At 51.8% G+C, this 8,124-nt stretch overlaps 1 long non-coding RNA gene across 1 annotated transcript; it reads right to left on the minus strand.

The window, feature by feature from the left end:
* Nucleotides 1-4,553: 4,553 nt before the first annotated feature.
* On the minus strand, nt 4,554-7,923 carry LOC135304802 (uncharacterized). The gene is made up of 3 exons (XR_010366036.1): nt 7,351-7,923; nt 7,072-7,139; nt 4,554-5,148 (listed from the first exon to the last, which is right to left on the minus strand). It is a non-coding gene; the product is annotated as an uncharacterized LOC135304802 (long non-coding RNA).
* Between the last annotated feature and the right edge of the window lie 201 nt (nt 7,924-8,124).

Here is an 8,124-nt window from a genome sequence, read left to right on the forward strand (position 1 = left end):
TCTCCGATGCAGACAAGGGGGCTGCAGAGTAAGGGCAGCTTCCTGCTCCAAACTTGGGCAAAGAATATCCCATCTGGTTTGGCTGGAGTTGGCAGAGCTCCTGGATCCCCACCGTTGCACCAAAGCAAACCTGGAGCTGCTCCTGCAGCAGCACCCATGGGGCTCACAGGACACCCTGCTCAGAGCAGCTCACACTGGAAAAAAACACTTTGTTTTTCTTTTCCTCAAACCCTCCACGAGTCACTAGAGGCAGAAAAGCTCCAAGTGAGGTTTAAAGGGCACAAACACCGACAGCAAAGTCCACTGCTGGTTAATAGGATTCACTTTAGGAGATAAGGCTTATTTGCATCTGGAGGGTGATAGGGGTTTATAACACTGGCAGCTATCTGACCCCCCAGCAAGTGTGGTATACGTGGCACAAGCAATGTCCAGCCTGATAGGCATCTCCTGGTCTTGGGCTGGGGCTCCTTCCCATGACTGCAAGGCTTGCACATTCCTTATCTCTGAACATCCCTGCCAAGATTCAGTGCATTCAGTTTTGATTGCTTTCCCCTCTCCACTGATTTTTCCAGGACTTCTAGATGATCAAGTGAAAAAGGGTCTGGTTCAGTTTGTACTTTATTCCAAGGCAGGGTTTCCTTCCTCCTTGTTAGCATCCATGGCTTTTCCAGTCCCCTTCTCCAGGTGCCTACACCCCCTCTATGCCATCAGTCCCTGACTGTTCCATCCCACAGTCACCATTCTCCAGGACAGGAGCCCTCTGCTCCTCAACACTGTGCCCTGGTCTCCTGGGGGAGCTCCTCCAGCTGACACATCTAAGGGCTGGTGTGTAAAGTCAAGCCTCTCCTGGAAACAAAACCATAATTCCAGAGGGGAGGAGCACATAAAACCACACACAGCATCGGCACAGAGCCAGCCCCAAATCCTCAGGACCTCTCCTTCAGTCTGACCTCTCTCCTGAGCACTGCTCACCACATTTCATGGATGTGTCAGCCCAGGACACTCCTTCTCCCAAAATGAAGCTGTGGCAAAGCATGGCCACTGTCTAATGAATGACAACAATGCCATGTGTTAGGTAAAGAAAACAAGGTCACACAAATTCTTCTGAGAGGAAGAAATTAAGCTCAGAACATATGGACCTGATGCCTCCTGGCATAAAGCTTTAATTTTCTTAAGGAGCATCCCAAACCCAGCACCTTCCAAGGTACTCACACCCTTTAGCAGAGCCAGGGATACAGTTGAGAGTGGGTGAGGGGACACCAAGAGGTCACCACTGCCATGACCCACAAACCCTTTTGCCAAAGCCATGCCTGGCCCATGCGTGCTGAGAGTGCACTGTCAGCATCTCTGTGGCTGTACTGGGAGATACCCAGCCAGGACAACGGGCTCTGCTCTCTGCATTGCATTTTCCTGTTATGTCACACCTGCTGTAAAGTGCTGACTGAAGGAATGCTGAGTCAGGAGTGCTCAGATGGAGGAAATGAATTTGTTTTTTAGCACCCGCATGGCCCTGTGCCAATTGGAAGAGTTGCATTTTGGGGAGCAGAGGATGTGTAACTCAGTGTCTTGCACCCCAAGGAGCTGCCTGCTTCCAAACCACGATGAAATGTGGATCCAGGCAATGGGGAGGCCAAGGGGATCCACAGTGCCCCTTTAGGCAACTCAGAATTATTTCTTAGCACTTTTTGGCCTCTCCTTCCGAGGCCTGTGATGAGGTGCCTTGGCTGCTGGTGGCACATGGAGCTGATGCCAGCCCTGTGTTTTGCACCGCTGATGCAGTCACCAGCATGTTGTCAGCTCAGAGACGTCAACAAAACCCACAGCCATGCCCCAGGAGCGTGCCCCATGCACGCACACAGCTCCCATTTCCCTGAGCTCAGCAGCCCTGCCTGATAAAAGACAGGATGAGCTGCTTGGAGAAAAGGAGAAGAAAACATTTCCAGCGCTGGCTCCGTTCCCATCAGATAAAGAGTGCATGGCACAAAGTCCTTGAGGTGACTCTGGGATGCCACCAAGGCAGGCAGTGACAGGGAGCACCCAGCTTCCCATGCCACTGGGGCAGTGTGGGGCCCAGGGAGGAGATGTGACCATCCAAACCTCCCAGTGGCTGCATCTGGAAACACCTCTGGCACCAGGGTGAGTCGGGGGAAGAGGCACAACACCCTGCCAGAGGTCACATCCCAGCCACGCCAAGGCTCAGCGCTGGGAGCAGCTGCACCCCAGTGCTAAAACAGCAGCTGACCAGCTCCAGTACCACTCACAGACACTGCTCCCTGCCTCAGTGTCCCCAGCTGTCAAAATCACTCCAGCCAGGGCCTGGCAAGAGCCAGTCTGGGCTCTTTTACATCTGAGCTGCTCCAGCTGTGAGCAAACCACAGCAGCCTCTGCCAGGCTGGCAGAAAGGAGTGTCCCTACCTGTCCCCTTGCTCATCTGTCCCACCTGGGTGGCCGTGGGGAGCAGGGACCCACAGTATCCTGGATTCAAGGAGCACCTCCACCAGCAACCCAACGCTTCTGGAGACCCCACGGCTTCTGCTAAAGGAGCTGGACCCACCAGGCTTTGTCCTCTGTCCCCAAGCTGTCAGCACAGCAAGCATCTCCCTGCATCCCTGCGGTTCCAGCAGGGCGACATTGCCATCTGCTGCCTGCTGCTCGGCAGGACAGCCAGCTTGCCTCTGCCACCCCGGCGTGGCATTCCCTGGTGTCAGGAGGCGCTTGGCACTGCCAGGGCAGCTCGAGCTGTGGTGGTGGCAGGTCGGGTCTGGGAGACATCCTGGGCCATTTGGAATTTTAAGAGGCGCAGCCCACTCGGGATGAGTGGACATGAACACCGGCCCTTTTCCATGGGAAACAAAACTCACCCCTGCCACCACTGCAGGGAGGGAATACGGGCCTGCTGGGGACTGTCCCTGTGGGGACCCTCCAGTGTCACCAGCTCAGGGACAGCACCCATGCCACCACCCCCACATCGAGCTCCCAGCACAAGGAGCACAAGGCGGCGGTGCTCCATCCCAGCTCCAGGTCTGTCCTGCTGCAGGGAACATGGCTGGAATGCTTGTTTGAGAAACGTGCCACACCCAGCAGCACAGGGACACTGGGGCCATGTCCCTAACTAGGGCTCTGTCCCCTGCCAGCAGCCTGGCTTCCGTAGCCATGGAATGACAGAATGGTGTGGACTTTTGGAGATTTTAGAAGGGACTTTTTCAATGTCCTCTGGTCCAACCACCCTACAACCAGCAGGGACATCTTCAGCTGGGTCAGATTGCTCAGAGCCCTCAACCTGACCCTGGATGTTTCCAGGGATGGGGCATCCACCCCATTTCTGGGCAACCTGTGCCAACGTTTCACCCCCCTCCAGTGTTTTGCCACCCTCATGCCCTGAGCTGCTGTCACACAACCCGGCCCTTGGCTCTGCTGGTGACTCAGCCACCACATGGGAACACACACCTCCAGCTCTTCAGCCTTGGGCTCTTCATCTGGAAGCACAAAGATGGTATTTTTTAAGTCACAGCCATGCCGAGAGATGTTCCCTTATTTTAAGCTTGAAAGCACCTACATATTGTTTCTACAGCTTGAGATAGGAGATGCCACCAAAGGGAGGAGAAGAGTAGTAATTATCTGCAGTTCAGAAGTTCAGCCTTCAGAGGAGGAATTGGGCTCCCAGCTACACTTACCACATGTTTTTAAGCTGATCTTTTGAGAGAGGCTGTGCCTTTTATAATTGAGATTGCCCACCTGAGACATGAGCTTTTCACATCACTCCTGGGTTTACAGGTCATGGATAAAGACCAAGGCTGATGGTCTCCAAGAGGCACAGAGACACAAAAATGCCACAGGGAAAGCTCTAATGTCAAAGGATGTGATCCTCATCTCAATTCCCACTTTATATCTGAACAGCAGCTGGATCCACTGAAGTGGGACCTGCAAAAATACAGTGCTTGGGGATCAGCCAAGCCCAGAGGCTGATGGCTCTGCTTTGAAATGTGCTGCAGGATTTCCACTTTGAAATCCACTGGTAGGAACTGACACAATCGAGTGCTGAGTAATGCGACCCAGCCCCTGGAATGAGGTGTAAACAAATTGAAAGCAAGAAAGGATCTTGGATGGTGCAGCAGCGTCAGTATTAAAATAATCACAAAGAAAAAGTAAAACTAAATTTAAGGTGTTTCTCCATCTCCAAACAAGAGAAAATGCCTTTCCCTGTGGGGATGGATATGTCTCCTGCTATCAGAAGTGACCACAACCTAAAGAGTCCACGTCACCTCCACCTTAGGGCTGCCCTGAGTTATCACAAGAGAAGTGGACACCACTGAGGGCTGGACAGATCATTTGGGCACACACTTTGGTGCTGGTGTGCACGTGGCCATGAGGGACATGAGTGGAATTAGGCTTTTCTGAAAGCAAAATCACCTTTTCCCCCACATCAAGGCTGGCACTGAGATTTGCTGTGCCATCCCTAAACACCAGAGTATTTATTTCCTACATTTTCCTCCCAGGTGGCCTCAGATATGCAGCCTGCCCAGTGTCCCCCTCCCAGATCCCAGTCTGCCCGGTTGCTGGCCTTGGATATGCTCCAAAAATCTCAGGAGAGATGCTCCCTTCTCCTAATGACATGTGGGGCTGGGGTGTGGTCTCCTGACCAGGATTTCTCCTGCTCTGAGCCTGTAATTTGGTCTCCCATGTGCCTTTGTGTCTCTGACAGCTCCTGCAATGGGCCCAGGAGCAAATTGGACAGGGTATGATTTGGATTTCCTCCCACTGTTGCTTCTCTGTGGGCAGGCAACGTAGTGTTTATCCCATAACCTAACGCTGGTAACCAGGGAAAATACCAGGCAGATCTCAGAGCAGTCCAGAGACTGTAAGGGAAAAGGAACAACCTCACAAGGAAAAAACAAAACAAAACAAAACAAAACAACAACAACAACAACAACAACAAAAGTACATTTCTCTGCACACTATAGATTTTGTAATATTTCTTTCTTCTAAAATCATCATTTTCTCACCCAAGCTGTACAACTTTGTGCTTTTCCAGTGTACAGCATCCCATAAGGCTTTTCCTTGGCTCTGGGTAGAACCAGCCCAGGAGAAAATGTTCCTCACAGACAATCAGAGAGGATACTTTACTGTATTTTCACCTATTTCAAGAGGCTGAAGGGGAGAATTATAATCACAATTAGCTTTTTTCTTGCTTTTGTCTTGCTCTTTCGAAAAAGAGCAGGGCATGGGGAAGGACCTCCCCCCACAGATACCCCAAAACACCCAGCATGGCTGGAGGGGGATCAGCAACACCAGAATCCCATGACACCTAGAGCTACTTTGGGTGGCCTGTGCTGGAAAAGGAACTCCAGCCCTCCTCGCTGCTCTCTTTATAGCTTGTGAGCAGAGCTCAGCTGGTCACTGTGATGATGCTCCTGCTGCAACCAGGTGAACCTGTCTCTGTGCCCTGCAAATCCCTTCCCACGGCTTTCTCTTCTCTGGTTTTAAAGCATCCCCATTTTGTGTTCAGTGACAGCTTCCTCATGGCTTCAAGTAATAGAATCACAGAACCATAGAATTGGTAAGGTTGGAAAAGCCCTTCCAGACCATCCAGTCTAACATTAGCTCAGCACCCATCACTAAACCATGTCCCCAAGTGCCACAGCTACACATATTCTAAGTCCCTCCAGGGATGGTGGCTCTGTCACTTCCATGTGGGATGTGTCAAGCTTGTTCCAGTGCTTGACAAGCCTCGGGGTGAAGAAATTTTTTCTAATATCCCATCTAAATCTCCTCTCTTGAAATATTCCCCATCCCACTCTGCTTCGCAGCGATGCTGCCAAGGCTCAGCAAACACTTTTTGGTGTGGTGTGGTTGGCTCTAGTGTAACAGGACATTATGAGGCTATTGGGAGGAGGATTCCAGGCTACTGTGAACAGGGATCCATTATTTTTATCACATGCAGGCAATAAATATTGTTTTCAGTCCCTTGGAGACCAGCAGTGCCCTGCTGGAGCAGCCTCACGGGTGCTCACGTCTGCTGTCACTCAGCAGTGACCTCCTGGCCCAGCTGGCTCCAGCTTCAGAGGGAAATGGATTTGCACATCTCTGGCTTCCTACAAGTTACTGCATCTAAAGCTGCTTCCAAGACATGGACTCCCATGTACTGCAGGCAAGTTTTCCAAGAGAGGGAAATCCAGAGGGAATAAGCACCTGGGCAGCAGGGAGTGGGATGGTGACAGCTTTGTCAGTCACGCGTCTGGTGGGGTGAGTGGTGCTGTGCTCTGCACCATTTTTAAGAGGTTCTAACTGCAAAAAGGGGATAATTCCCCCTTCCCACATGCTCTCCCAGCTCCTGGCAGCAGGATCATATTCCTATGCAAAGCCCTGGTCAGCAATGTTGGACTGAAGGTCCTTCCTTCCTTCCTTCCTTCCTTCCTTCCTTCCTTCCTTCCTTCCTTCCTTCCTTCCTTCCTTCCTTCCTTCCTTCCTTCCTTCCTTCCTTCCTTCCTTCCTTCCTTCCTTCCTTCCTTCCTTCCTTCCTTCCTTCCTTCCTTCCTTCCTTCCTTCCTTCCTTCCTTCCTTCCTTCCTTCCTTCCTTCCTTCCTTCCTTCCTTCCTTCCTTCCTTCCTTCCTTCCTTCCTTCCTTCCTTCCTTCCTTCCTTCCTTCCTTCCTTCCTTCCTTCCTTCCTTCCTTCCTTCCTTCCTTCCTTCCTTCCTTCCTTCCTTCCTTCCTTCCTTCCTTCCTTCCTTCCTTCCTTCCTTCCTTCCTTCCTTCCTTCCTTCCTTCCTTCCTTCCTTCCTTCCTTCCTTCCTTCCTCCCTCCCTCCCTCCCTCCCTCCCTCCCTCCCTCCCTCCCTCCCTCCCTCCCTCCCTCCCTCCCTCCCTCCCGCCCTCCCTCCCTCCCTCCCTCCCTCCCTTCCTCCCTTCCTCCCATTTTACAAGTTTCTAACTCATCCCAAAATGTGCTCCAGAGGATACAAGAGTTGTCCAGAGCATCCAGGGCCTGTGAACCTCCTCATTTTTCCTTCTAATCCAAGCCCAAGGTGTCCAGCTTGGGGAAACCACCCTCTAACAGAAACAGCCACGTTTTACCTGTGTCCTGCAGGAATGGCAACAGGAATTTGCACACTGTGCTTTGCCTCAAGCCCCTGGAGCTGCACCTGTGCCCAGAAAAGCAGCAGACAGGGAGGTGAAATATTCAGAAGCATTCCAAGACTGACTCCTTTAGCCCGTGCGGCTCTTAAGTCAAATTTACTGCATCAGTTCATATCATGACAGAGCTGAGCCTAAGGGGATCCTGACCAGAATCATAACTAAACCCAGCTTCAGCCAAGACTTCACAGCAATTCAGAGCATTTCAGCAGTTCATACCTTTCATGAGATGAACTAAATGTGGTATTCTTAGACAAAGATACAACAAGGAAAATGCACACTTGAAAGGGTTTACAGTATACTACTTCCAATCACTTTAGGAAGAAAGTCTTTTGGATTCATCTAAAGCCAAAGAGACACCGAAGCAGTCCAGCCCATCATGGGTCTTTGGTCTCCTTTGTTTCAAAATTCTATTCCAACAGCTCATTAGCAGCTTCTTTTCCTTTGCCTCCTGAATCATGTGAGTTGTCCCGTGTCTTATTCTGCATTATAAAGTGGAGAATGTTGAACTTCATACCTGTGCCCAGATCCTTTGGGAACAATTGGGACTCCACCCAGACCGTTTCCCTTTGTGACATGGGGTTTGTGTGTGTCCAGATCCCACTGTGACCTTTGGGCCGTGCCCTGACCAGGAGGGATAAAAGGGGACAAAGAGCCTGGGGGTGCCCACTCCCAGGAGAGCAGCTCCATCAGGAGACAGCATCTTCCCGTGGGACCACAGTGTTGGAGCAACTCCGAGATGTCCACGGACAAGGAGACGAGCACTGACGTGAAGGCCAAGAAAACGTGGCTGATGTTTCACAGGAGGCAGAAGGTGAGGGGCAGAAGGTGAGGGATGGGGCAGCACGCAGCTGCCTCGGGGCCAGGCCGGGCTTGCCATCAGCCGGGGAGCTGCTGTGCCAAAGGGGCCATTTCCATCCCAGAGGGGAAGCTCATCCCCGTTCTTCTCGTCCTCTGTACAGATGTCCAGCTGTGAGGCACGGGCAGCACCTC

This window comes from Passer domesticus, chromosome 7, assembly GCF_036417665.1.
Source record: "Passer domesticus isolate bPasDom1 chromosome 7, bPasDom1.hap1, whole genome shotgun sequence".
Taxonomy (NCBI): Eukaryota; Metazoa; Chordata; class Aves; order Passeriformes; family Passeridae; genus Passer; species Passer domesticus.